At 46.2% G+C, this 14,139-nt stretch overlaps 1 long non-coding RNA gene across 1 annotated transcript in view; it reads left to right on the top strand.

The window, feature by feature from the left end:
• Nucleotides 1-10,237, top strand: part of LOC122554914 (uncharacterized) — a 29,329-nt gene extending 19,092 nt beyond the window's left edge. Inside the window, exon 3 of the long non-coding RNA XR_015758939.1 lies at nucleotides 7,213-10,237. This is a non-coding gene — a long non-coding RNA (uncharacterized LOC122554914). The remainder of the gene's footprint in view (nucleotides 1-7,212) is intronic.
• The last annotated feature ends 3,902 nt before the right edge of the window (nucleotides 10,238-14,139 follow it).

Raw genomic sequence — 14,139 nt, 5'->3', positions numbered from 1 at the left:
GGGCTGAATCATGAGGAACGGGAGATATTCAGCCAATGGCAAATGTCCCATCCACCCCACCGCAGGCGTGGCACACTTCGAATGTGCGAGTCCTGCGAGCTCTCTTAAGGTGGCTCTGAAAGGGACATTCCCTCTTCCCCCTCCACCTCCCACCCAACCTCCAGCAACTTTCTTACTGTCATGGGGTGGCATGTGATAACAAGATGTCACTGGGACTAGCAATCTCGAAGCTCGAGATAATGTTGGGGCAATGTGGGTTCAAATTGCACTGGGGTAGGTGGTGAAGTTTGAATTCAATATAAAACCTGGAATATTAGGTCCAATCACTGTTCATTGTTGTCAAAACAAAAACTCGTGTAAACATCCCGGAATAGTTTATTAGAAAATGCCCAATCACCCGCCTATCTCCCCAGTATCCTTTCGGGACGTTTATCTGCCATCCTGACCTACACGTGACTCTCGGTCCTTAGTGACATGGCTGGCAGGGACAATAGTTTAAAAGAAGGGCTTATGCTCGAAACATCGATTCTCCTGTCCCTTGGATGCTGCCTGACCTGCTGCGCTTTTCCAGCAACACATTTTCAGCCACAATAGTTTAGAATCCCTACAGTGAGAAAACAGGCCATTTGGCCCACACCGACCCTCCAAAGAGTAACCCACCCAGACCCATTTCTCTCGCCTATATTTACCCCTGGCTAACACTTTAGGCAATTTAGCACGACAAATTCACCTGACCTGTACATCTTTGGATTGTGGGAGGAAACCGGTAGCACCCAGACCAAACCCACGCAGACACAGGGAGAACGTGCAAACTCCACTCAGATAGTCACCCGAGGCGGGAATTGAACCCTGGCATCATGAGGCAGCAGTGCTAACCACTGAGCCGCCCTGTAAATGCTGTGCAAGCCAATGCCGAAATCCCACGGACAAATGGCTGACACCGCTTTTCCCACAGTAGGTCCTGCTTTTCCATGGGGCCTTCCTGATCCCGCTAGAGCCTATCGACATATTCCATCATTTAGCAGGTGCTGGAGAGCAGGTGTATGTGACCAGCAAATTACAGCATGCACTGAAGCAGAGGGATCAGAGGCCCATTGCGTTGGTTCCTGCCAATCAACTGGACCAAGGAGGATTTTAATACCATTTATCCAACATTATTCTTTGGCACTTCCTGAACACCTACTCCCCGGTGGCCACTCAGCCCAGTGAGTGCCCTTGCTTTCTGTGGGCTTACTGGTGGCTGTGACAGAAGAGGCTGCCATCTTGGCTGGGTCACTGGCCAATACTTTCAGTCCGCAAACTGGCAGATTCAAAACCTTTCACCAACAGCTGGGCCCTGTTAGGATTTGAACTCAGGCTGGCAACAGTGGAAGGAATTTTGCCTTGAGCTTTCAACCTGAGTCTCTTCCGAGAGTTTAATAGAGTTTAACATGGAAAAGTATGAGGTGATTCACTTTGGAAGGAGTAACAGGAATACAGAGTATTAGGCTAATGGTAAGATTCTTGGTAGTGTAGAGATGAGCAGAGAGATCTCAGTGTCCATGTACATAGATCCCTGAAGGTTGCCACCCAGGTTGATTGGGTTGTTAAGAAGGCATATGGTGTGTTATCTTTTATTGGTAGATGGATTGAGTTTCAGAGCCATGAGATCATGTTGCAGCTGTACAAAACTCTGGTGCAGCCACACTTGGAGTATTGTATACAGTTCTGGTTGCCGCATTGTAGGAAAGATGTGGAAGCTTTGGAAAGGGTTCAGAGGAGATTTACCAGGACGTTGCCTGGTATGGAGGGAAGGTCTTATGAGGAAAGGTTGATGGACTTGAGGCTGTCTTCGTTAGAGAGAAGGTAAAGAGGTGATTTAATAGAGACATACAAGATGATCAGAGGATTAGATAGGGTGGACAGTTAGAGCTTTTTTCCTCAGATGGTGATGGCTAGCACAAGGGGACATAGATTTAAACTGAGGGGTGATAGATATAGGACAGATATTAGAGGTAGGTTCTTTACTCAGAGAGTAGTAGGGACGTGGAATGCACTGTCTGCAACAGTAGTGGACTCGCCGACATTAAAGGCATTTAAATGGTCATTGGATAGGCATATGGATGAAAATGCAAGAGTGTAGGTTAGATGGGCTTTAGATTGGTTCCACAGGTCGGAGCAACATTGAGGGCTGCAGGGCCTGTAGTGTGCTGTAATGTTCTATGTTCTAAGAGGTTTCCAACCATCCTGACCCCGCACTCCCGACCTTGTCCACCTCAGCTCCCCACATCAGGGAGAAGAGGACTTACTGCTCATGATGGACAATCAGTAACCCTAACCCTAACGGTGGGTGGGAATTGAGAGAAGGGTGAAATCAGGAGGTGGGGGTGGGGGAATGGGGGAAGGGCTAAGACCAGTCCTTCAGTGGCCTGTATCAAGTTAAAATGACCCAGAAAATAAAGAGTGAAGAGATCAGGAAAGCTATGTCTCTGACATTAGTGACATGCAGCATACACCAGAGGTGGAGACCTTTCTGGAGGTACTGATCCGAGTCCAAAGGAGTGACACACTTGCGATTGGAAAACATCTCGATTCACAATAACAGGAAGCTCTTTGAACCTTGGTTTAAGCAGAAAAAGGGACTTGCGTTTCTCTCGCAAGACAAGACGTGGGGCTGACGATTGTAATTGCCCTCAGGGAGGAGGTGGGTACAGGCTCCTGGAACCTTCTGCCAGAGCCTGAATCGGGACGTCCCACTGGCAGGGTGAGGATCTCCCCGATCCGATTGCAGGAAACTGCAGCTGCTGGCTGACCCTTGAAGTGCCAGATGTCCACACGCTTTATGTGCCCTTTTGCCTCCACTGTTTGAAACTGCAGGAGGTTGGGGTAAATAATGCGGGCGCCTAATCAAGGTTGGCACACCGGTGCACTACTGGGGGGGGGGTGCCACACATTCGAGAAGGTGCCACCTTCCAGCTAAAACCGATAGGCCCCACGTCTGCCTTCTCATGCAGAATATCCCATGTGATGGTTTGTAGGAAAGCAGGGGAGTGACCCCCCGCCCCCCCGATCATTAAAACATAGTGTGCCCTGGGATCTTGCTGTGCACAAGTGGGCTCTTGCTGGCTCCCAGCACTTCAGAAAAAGTGATTCGTCTGTCAGCGTGTGCCCCCGAAGGCTTAGGAAGACGCTACAAAAATACGAGTGTCTTTGGTCTAATCTTCTTTGGTGGTCCACGTGAACTGACTGCGTCAGCATTACTCAGGGCAGATTCTCGGACCGTTGAAAGGGGCCTGTCACGCACAGGGCAAGTAATAGAGGGAGAAACCTCAGCACTCACCAGCCAATAGGACAGCATTTCAATCCCGTTACATTCCACTCAGCTTTATTGGTTTCTGCCCACACCATCACCAGAGCTGCCGGGGGAAAGCTCACAAAATGTATCTTTGCCAGCAATGGCCACATAAGGTCATACCCTTCACTCCAACCAGTCCATGCTGACCATAGTCCAAAACAAAGCTAGTCCCACCTGCCTGCTCCTGGCTCATATCTCTCCAAACCTTTCCTATTCATGTACTTATTTTTTTAAACGTTGTAATTGTACCCACATCCACCACTTCCTCAGTCAGTTCATTCCACATATGAACCACTCTCTGTGTAAAAAAATTGCCCCCATATCTTTTCTAAATCTCTCTCCTCTCACCTTAAAAATGTGCCCGCTAGTCTTGAAATCTCCCATCCTGGGGAAAAGACAACTGTCATTAACTCTACCTATACCCCTCATTATTTTGTAAACTTCTATAAGGTCACCTCTCGACCTCTTACTCTCCGGTGAAAAACATCCCAAGCTATCTATAACTCCAACCTTCTATACCTGGCAATATTCTGGTAAATTTTTTCTGAACCCTATCCAGCTTTAATAATATTCTTCCAATAACTGGGTGACCAGAACTGGACACAGTAGTCCAGAACAGGTCTCACCAATGTCCTGTACAACCTCAGCATGACCTCCCAACTCCTATACTCAAAGGACTGAGCAATGAAGGCAGGTGTGCCAAATGCCTTTTTAACTACCTTGTCTGTATGTGATGCAAACTTGTATCTTTATCATACATTGACAAAACACCCCCATGCTGGCTGTTTCCTATTCCGACTTATACCCTCTGCATAACCCCCAGAAGATTAGGCCATTCAGCCCATGGCTGATAAATTTCTCACCCCCATTCACCCCCGCCTTCTCCCCATAAACTTTGATCCCCTTAACAGGATCAAAGAACCTATCTATCTCAGTCTTAAATATACTCAATGACCTGGCCTCCACAGCCTTCTGTGGCAATGAATACCATAGATTTACCACTCTCTGGCTGAAGAAGTTTCTCCTTATCTCTACTCTAAAGAGTCTTCCCTTTACTCTAAGGCTCTGCCCATGTGACCTGATCTCTCCTGTTAATGGAATCACCTTCCCAATGTCTACTGTATCCAGGTCGTTCAGTATTCTGTAAGTTTCAATTACCTTTCTGAACTCCATCGAATGTAGACCCAGAGCATCCTCATCTTTCCATGAAATATTGATGATATTGACATTGTTAAGACTGAAAGGTTAAAATCATGAGGGGCATAGATAAGGTGAACAGCAAGAGTCCTTTCCCTAGGGTGGGGGAGTTCAAAACTAGGGGGCTTATTTTCACAGAAAGAGGAGAAAGATTTAAAAAGGACATGAGGGGGCTACTGTTTTTACACAGAGAGTGGTTCGGTTGTGGGATGAACTGCCAGAGGAAGTGGTTCATGCAGTACAGTTACAACCATTTAAAAAACATTTGGACAAGTCCATGAATAGGAAAGGTTTGAGAGATATGGGTCAAGAACAGGCAGGTGGGACTAAGTTTAATTGGGGATCGTGGTCAGCATCAAATGGTTGAACCAAAGGGTCTGTTTCCATTCTGTATGACTCTATGACTCAGAATCCCTCCCTAAACCTCTCCACCAGGGTCTTCCTTTAAGTCATTGCTTAGGACCGATCTCCATGACTCAATTTGTACCTCCTTATTCATTCACATGATAAGGGAATCACTGACTAGTCCAGCATTTGTTGTCCATCCCTAATTGCCCAGAAGGTAGTTAAGAGTTAACCACATTGCCGTAGATCTGGAGTCACATGTAGGTCAGACTGGGTAAGGATGGCAGATTCCCTTCCCGAAAAGGCATTATTGAACCAGATGAATTTTTACAGAAACGGTTGCAATTAGGTTAGCTATTTTAAGAATTTCAGATTTTTATTGAACTCAAATTTCATCACAAGCTACGGTGGGGTTTGAATCCATGTCCTCAAGGATGTTACCAGGGTTGGAGGATTTGAGCTATAGGGAGAGGCTGAACAGGCTGGGGCTGTATTCCCTGAAGCGTCGGAGGCTGAGGGGTGACCTTACAAAGGTTTATAAAATCATGAGGGGCATGGATAGGATAAATAGACAAAATTTCTTCCCTGGGGTCGGGGAGTCCAGAACTAGAGGGCATAGGTTTAGGGTGAAAGGGGAAAATTTTAAAAGAGACATTAGGGGTAACCTTTTCACGCAGAGGATGGTACGTGTATGGAATGAGCTGCCAGAGGATGTGGTGGAGGCTGGTACAATTGCAACATTTAAGAGGTATTTGGATGGGTATATGAATAGGAAGGGTTTGGAGGGATATGGGCCGGGTGCTGGCAGGTGGGACTAGATTGGGTTGGGATAACTGGTCAGCATGGACAGGTTGGACCGAAGGGTCTGTTTCCGTGCTGTACATCTCTATGACTCTATGACATTAACCTGGAGTCCAGTAATGTTACCACTCCCTTGCCACATTCCCTTGTCAAACAGAGTCAAGATCTACCTTCACTGGTTTTATTCACTGATTCAGCTTATTCAATAGTAAGGCAGTTGTAGGTCCCTTTCCTTTGCCACCTATTTGATCCCAGACAAAAAAAGTAATGCCAGGCTGGCCCAGGAATGGAGTCTTAGAAGGAAACGAAACATGAGAGCACTTCAGGCTTAATACTACACACATCTGGCAGCCTATCAACAACAACACCAAGTTGGTGTTCGTCCAGAGCTCCAGATTGACAAATAACATCTCCCAAGCAGTTGGCGGGATGGTGGACAAAACAGTGGGTGAGCTGCAGCTGCAGTCAGAAGAATGCGGCCCACAGGGAAATGGACTCAGAATGCAGGCCTTTAAAGGAACCACCACCACCACCAACTCTGATCTAATATTTAATTTGCTCAGGCAAACCGGCTGTGCGTTCAGTAACATCTCCCCTGTCCTGGTTAGAAGGATGAGGAGAATAGTCCAGAAAGCTATTGTCACCATGGCAATACAGTAGCGCCACTGCATAGACTGGCATGCAGCGGATGGGCCAAGTGGCCTCCTCTGACTCTAATGTCCTTTTCCTTTCAGCGAGCTACTGTTGAATGGAAGTCAAACCTGGCAAACGTCTGTGGTCCAGCTTTACCTTCCTCATTCCTTCCCACCAATGACAGGTCAGGAAGACTGAGTCTGCATGGCAGGCCACATACTGAGCTGGTTTGAGTTAGCAGCATTCTCAGCAACACAGACTCATGCATCCACCAGAAAAAGGGGCCAGTGCTGAAGTAGAATATAGTACAGCCTCCATGTCCTTGTATCGGGTTTCAGTTATCCGTGGTTTACTGTGGCCCGAAAATATTACATGGAATATTCCAGAAATAATTCCAGGGGGCTGTCACGGTGGTAAGTTTCCCATTTAAATGATAGGGTTCGCTACTATGAGCGGTTTCAGGCATCCATGGTAGGTCTTAGAATGTATCACTGCGGATGGGGAAGCATCTGTACACACATCCAAAATGGTAGCATATAAGTACGATGGCCCTTTAAGAGCAGCTTCTTCCAGCTTCTGACAAACTACTCATCTACTCATGGGGCCAAGTGGGAGGCTGTTATATCCATGCGGGAATACAGCAATCATCTGTGATTTTACTATATCACAGGACCAACCTTGGAATTAACAGAAGGCACTTTTGTCAAGCAGGTGCTTTATATTAAATATTGCTCAGAGGACTTAGGTTTAAAAGGTTCATGGAAAACTGAATCATTTCAAGTTTTGTGATTTCTTTAAAAGAGGTTGTTGAAAGATTATTACAGACATTGGGGTTTTTTTTTTATCATAACCAGACTTCCAGAAAATGACATGGTAGGTAACAACTGCTTACTTTCCTATAGACACCTGCTGGGGCTGGTTGGCTTGGAGAGGTGCCTGGCATGCAGTGGATGGGCCAAGTGGTTCAGTTGGAGGACAGCCCTGCTAAGGACAAGTCACCCAGTTGATCTCTCTTATTTTGGAAAAGGAAACTACCTTGTTGACGGGATGAAACTTTCTTATTCTTTTGAAAGAACATTTCGAAGTTGCATTCCTGAGCAAGCTGGGTCTCTATGACAACCGTGTGTGATTAGTGACTCGACCACACGTACCAGAACATCAAAGCAACAGACTTGGGAAATATCTTATGCTTTAGATGCTTAGGAATTGACCGACAGGTTTAGACAGTACATTTGGATCGGCTCAGGCTTGGAGGGCCGAAGGGCCTGTTCTTGGGCTGTAAATTTTCTTTGTTCTTTGTTCTTTATCCTGTTGCCTTTACAAATAAATCATTGGTCAAAATGTGCTTTCACTCAGAAAGTCCATCGCTGCAGAGAAATCTTTTTTTTCTTTATCCTTCAACTATGTGTCTGCAAATGTGTTTTGGAAAGTTTAGAAAGTTGAGAGTTTATATTTGTACACGCATGACTGACTGTAAATGTTAATCAATTATTGCAGCTTCTTACTGCAGAAATTACGTTTTGATAAAAAGCAGCAATTTCTTCTTTCAGAGGGTTGAGAGTCTTTAGAGTTCCTTGCTGCAGAAAGCTGTGGGGGCAGATCCCTTCTGTATCTTTAAGGCTGAGATAGATTCTTGATCAGTCGGGGAATCTAGGGTTCTAGGGAAAAAGCAGGAAAGTGAATGTGAGAAATGTTGGACCATCAATTGAAATGCAGAACAGGCTCAAGGGACCAATGGCCTACTTATTCCTACTTATTATGGTCTCATAGTCTTATTCTAGGCCAACTACTCCATATCAAATTAAAAAAAAACTTTTTCAGTTACCAACACAGTCAAATAAATATCTCAGATATATATGGATGTAATCAGGCTGCATTTTGGGAAAGCAAATCTTAGCAGGACCTATACACTTAATGGTAAGGTCCTAGGGAGTGTTGCTGAATAAAGAGACCTTGGAGTGCAGGTTCATAGCTCCTTGAAAGTGGAGTCACAGGTAGGATAGGATAGTGAAGAAGGTGTTTGGTATGCTTTCTTTATTAGTCAGAGTATTGAGTATAGGAGTTGGGAGATGATGTTGCGGCTGTACAGGACATTGGTTAGGCCACTGTTGGAATATTGTGTGCAATTCTGGTCTCCTTCCTATCAGAAGGATGTTGTGAAACTTGAAAGGTTTCAGAAAAGATTTACAAGGATGTTGCCAGTGTTGGAGGATTTGAGCTACAGGGAATGGCTGAACAGGCTGGGGCTGTTTTCCCTGGAGCGTCGGAGGCTGAGGAGTGACCTTATAGAAGTTTACAAAATTATGAGGGACATGGATAGGGTAAATAGGCAAAGTCTTTTCCCTGGGGTCGGAGAGTCCAGAACTAGAGGGCATAGGTTTAGGGTGAGAGGGGAAAGATATAAAAGAGACCTAAGGGGCAACTTTTTCACGCAGAGGGTGGTACATGTATGGAATGAGCTGCCAGAGGATGTGGTGGAGGCTGGTACAATTGCAACATTTAAGAGGCATTTGGATGGGTATATGAATAGGAAGGGTTTGGAGGGATATGGGCCGGGTGCTGGCAGGTGGGACTAGATTGGGTTGGGATATCTGGTCGGCATGGACAGGTTGGACCGAAGGGTCTGTTCCCATGCTGTACATCTCTATGACTCTATCAATGTCTCTCAGTACCATGCAATCCTCATGAGAAATTGTTATGGCAAAAAATGGGAAAACAGCAATAAATATGCTTTGGAGGCAGGAATCTGCTGGGGCACATATCCGAGGAAGGTTCTTGTCTCAGGTATTGTTGTGTAAATTCCTAATTCCCAGTCACTACCAGCAGGTCGGCAAAACTAAAGGACTGAAAGGAGGTGAACACGCCATCCTCTATATCAACAGAGCTGAAGTTGAAATGGTCAAGAATGTTAAGTTCCTAAGAGTGACAATAATCTGTCCTGGACTTCCCACTTAGATGTGATGGTCAAGAAGGCACAACAACGCCTCTTCGTCCTTAAGTGGCTCAGGAAATTTGGCCCGTCCATGATGACCTTCACCCGCTTCTACAGCTGCATCAGAGAAAGCATACTGTCTGCGTGCATAATGGCCTGGTATGGCAACTCCTCTGCTTAGCACCATAAGAAACTACAGAAGGTGGTTCCACCACCCAAGCCAACCTTCCATCCATGGACTCCATTTACACGGCTCATTGCCGTGGAATGGCTGCCAACCTCATCGAGGACCCCTCCCACCCCGGTAATGATCTCCTACAACCTCCCCCGTCAGGCAGAAGATACAGAAGCTTGAACACACCCACCAGCAGCTTCAGGAACAGCTTCTTCCCAGCCGTTATTAGACTGATGAATGGACTTGCTGAAAATGTGTTGCTGGAAAAGCGCAGCAGGTCAGGCAGCATCCAAGGAGCAGGAGAATCGACGATTCGGGCATGAGCCTTTCTTCAGGAATGAGGAAAGTGTCCTCCAGCATCTGCAGTCCTTACTTTCTCCTGATGAATGGACTCTCTAACTTCAAATAATGCTGACCTTATTAATGTTAACCTTGCCTAGTGCATGACCTGTGCAATGTAACCTGTATGGCTCTAAGTTGTTTTTTCTTTCACCTATAATCTGTATGTCCTTGCTTACTACGATCTGCCTCTACTGCATGTAAACAAAGCTTTGCACTGTATTTAGGTACACATGACAAAAGGTTAATCAAATAAATTAAATATGGGTGGCTCAGTGGTTAGCACTGCTGCCCTCTCAGTGCCAGGGACCTCTGTTCAATCCCACACTCGTGTGACCGTCTATGTGGAGTTTTCACAGTCTTCCCATGTCCACGTGGGTTTCCTCCCACAGTCCGAAGATATGCAGGTTAGGTCAATTGACCATACTAAAATGTCCAGGAACGTGCAGGCTAGATGAGTTAGTCATGGGAAATACAGGGATACCCTCAAAACAGTTGTGGGGGGGGAGGGGGGGGGAGCGTCCAGAGACCATCACGGTCTCCTGCTGAAATGTGGCTTTGCAAAGGAAATCTGGAGAAAGACACAATAGTTCTTGTTGAGGTTCATCCCGAGCAGCTCCCTGACACAGAACTCTGCTCTACGTTCTGTTCCCTGGGATGCACACTGAGGCAAACACCTGGAGGACCATCAACTCAATGAAAGATGTTCTTTAGTCTGCCCAAAAATCATTGGCCTTTCAGAGCACGGGATTGACCTTGACTGAGTGTTGCAGTCTGGCACATTCCACAGTCCAGAATTATGTGCTGAGGGACGCACCAAAGCTTGGGGCAGCAGCAGCCAAAGCACAGTGGGGAAAGACCACCGTCTGAGGTCCTTCTGTTGAAGTTAAATCTGTGCGCTTATCGGACCCTCTTGGTGCCTCAAATGCATGTAAATATAATCTTGTACAAATAAGAGATGCCTTTGGTTTGTTTGTTGGATAGAGTCAAACTCCAATGTTTGCTTGTTTCCTTGATATGCTACTGTACAGAAGAGAACTGTGTTTGTAACTATATGTGTGCACGTGTGTATATGTGTGTGTGTACAATATATATGGATTTTTTTAATGCTTAAAGTGTATTTTGAAATTAAAAGAAGTTGGAGACATTTTACTGGCAAAGGGTTAATCTCCCCAAACTGATCTGCGTCAGCAAAGGACCTTAATCCAACTTGTTTTGTGAAATTGATACCGTTCTGGATAAAAGGTATTTAGCATGAAGAGCAAATTATGTGGGTTAATGACGAAGATTGATATTAATCCATTGCCTGATGAAGGGATTTTGCCCAATACATCGATTTTCCTGCTTCTCTGATGCTGCCTGGACCTGCTTTACCAGCACCACGCTCTTGACTCTGATCTCCAGCATCTGCAGTACTCACTTTCGCCTAATCCATTGCCTGTCTAGCCTGGTTAATCATGTGGAAAATGAATAGGACTGAGAGACTGATAACACAGAGGGACAGCGAAGAACGAGCAAATATTTGAATTTCAGAGACTGAGGGATTCCATTACCATTTTTTGTGACTAACTGCTGCACAATGTTCTGACCTTCCTCCAAGTGTTTGCTCTGACCAGGGACAACAGCTTCAAGATTGTAGTTTACCCATTTTGAAACCTGACCTTGAAATGAATTAACCTTCCGAAGTGTAAAGATCGACATCTCAACTCCATCAGCGCCTGCCTAAGTGTGGGACATTAATCATACTGTCCAAAAAAAATGAGGACTTGCTTATCTGCAAGTTTCCTGTGCAATTTATATTGAAATGTTTCGTGGTACTCGCAGGTGTTGTTACAATAATTTTCTTCTGTTGCTGTGGTCACATCTTGAATGTATGAGTAACCGGTTGGTAGATATAATAGGAGCTCTTATAAACAATTCCAAATAATTGCAAACGAAACATCTGTTTTAAAATGTATCTATCCCATTTGTTCTAACCTGAATGCTGAATGAACTCTGAATGTGGCTCACCGTTCTATAAATCCATTTAAGACCCACTCCCTCATTATTTCAGACATTCTGGTCTGCAGGAAATGACCCTGACCTTCCAGTTGCTTGCCATTTTAATGTATCATCCAGCTGTCATACTCACATTTCTGACCTGTGTCTGCAGCAGTGTTTAAGTGAGGTCTGACACAAACAGGAGGAGCAGCATCTCATTTTCCGTTTAGACACTTTGTAGCCTTCAGGACTCAACAGAAGTTGAGTTCCACATCTTCAAAGCATAGGAACAGGAACATTCAGCCCCTTAAGCCTGTTCTGCCATTCAGTGACATTATGGCTGATCTGTGGCTGAACTCTATATACTTTGCTTTGGCTCAAATCCCTTAATGACCTTAACAAAAAAATTATTTCAGATTTAAAGGTAACAACTAGCCAAAACCTTGCTCGTCCATTTTGTTTCCCTGCTTCTTCACCCCACTATCCCCAAGACTCTGGATTTTTTGGCTTTGCTCTAATAGAGCTGATCAATATTCTGCTATTAATAGCTTCTGTAAAACCATAGCCACTCTCTTTGGCTTTTTTGCTACACCTGTATTCCTTCATCTCCGTCACCCTCTAACCTTCAGCTGATCTCCCCTTTAGTCCACTTCCTCCTCCCCCTCTGTATCTACAGTATGAAACCTATCATTATTCCATCTTTCTCCTTGACTCCGAAGAGGAGTCGACTGGCAGCATTAACTTTCTCTGCAAATGCTGGCAGACTTGCTGAATTTAGAGTCATAGAGTCCTGCATCATGGAGACAAGGCCTTTGGCCATGCCGACCAAACTGTCCAGCCACGCTAACCCCATTTCCCTGCACTTGACCCATACCCTTTTTATACTTGTATCCATGTATTTGGGTAAATGCCTTTTAAATGTTGTGAACATACCTGCCTCAACCACTTCCTCTGGCAGCTCATTCCATATGCGTACCACCCTCTGTGTAAAAAAGTTGCCCTCTAATCTTTGATTCCCCAACCCTGGGAAAAAGACTTGAGTGCATTCACCCTATCCGTAACTCTCATGATTTTATACATCTCTATAAGGTGCCCCCTCACGCTCTAAAGAAAGGGTTCCGAGCTTGTCCAACCTCTCCCTATAACTCAGACCCCTTGGCAGTGTCCTTGTCAATTTATTCTGCGCTCTTTCCAATTTAATAACATCCTTCCTGTAGCGAGGAGTGAACACTGGGCACTTTCTGTTTGTATTCCCTAATTACTTGTTTGGCTTTCTCCTGCAATAATAACGTGCAATTATGTGCATGGAGTGCCCGCGCTTTATTGGTATTCGCATTGCACCTCGGCTGCTTGACTCAGAGAGTAGCCTCGACTTGCCAGCAATGGGAAGTCGTTCATCAGGAAAGCGCTGGTGTAGGGTAGAAAACTTGCAAAGTTTTGCCATGCTGCAAAAGTGCAGGGGTCTTTCACCGTCCCCTCCGAGAGGAGGAACCTGCTGCGTACGTTTGGGGACGAGAAACACAAGGTGCATTAAGTTGCTTTCACGGCCAGGACCCACAGCAGTGAGCTCGCGGCCGCTGACACTGCACCTTCGCGGGAGGGAACCCCGGGGAAACCCTCCTTTGTGACGCCACAGGGCACCGTCACAGGGGACGCCCCGCCCACCGCCGCGGCACGCCGGAAGCGGCGCCATGGCAACCGCGAGCATTTCCGCCCCACGTTCTCTGGAGGTGAGGAGTGTCGCCTGTTGGTGGTGGGGGATTAGAGTCACCCTCACATCCTCGACAATCCTCCTGGTCAGTGTTCAACAGCAACTCACTCGGCAACAGTGCGGTGCTAGGTTCCAAAATCCATTTCAATCCCAACTCAATCCCAATCCCTACTCACACCCCCCATCCTCACTGGATCCCAATCCCTACTCACACCCGCCAATCCTCACTGGATCCCAATCCCTACTGTTCCCCAATCCTCACTGGATCCCAATCCCTACTCCCCCCAATCCTCACTGGATCCCAATCCCTACTCTTCCCCAATCCTCACTGGATCCCAATCCCTACTCCCCCCAATCCTCACTGGATCCCAATCCCTACTCACACCCCCAATCCTCACTGGATCCCAATCCCTACTCACACCCCCAATCCTCACTGGATCCCAATCCCTACTCTTCCCCAATCCTCACTGGATCCCAATCCCTACTCCCCCCAATCCTCACTGGATCCCAATCCCTACTCACACCCCCAATCCTCACTGGATCCCAATCCCTACTCACACCCCCCATCCTCACTGGATCCCAATCCCTACTCCCCCCAATCCTCACTGGATCCCAGTCCCTACTCTTCCCCAATCCTCACTGGATCCCAATCCCTACTCACATCCCCAATCCTCACTGGATCCCAATCCCTT

Source organism: Chiloscyllium plagiosum, unplaced genomic scaffold, assembly GCF_037043375.1.
Source record: "Chiloscyllium plagiosum isolate Xiang-an unplaced genomic scaffold, Cpla_swu_hap1 HiC_scaffold_12, whole genome shotgun sequence".
Classification (NCBI taxonomy): Eukaryota; Metazoa; Chordata; class Chondrichthyes; order Orectolobiformes; family Hemiscylliidae; genus Chiloscyllium; species Chiloscyllium plagiosum.
Note: the sequence above shows the minus strand (reverse complement) of the source record. Positions and strands in the feature narration are given on the sequence as shown.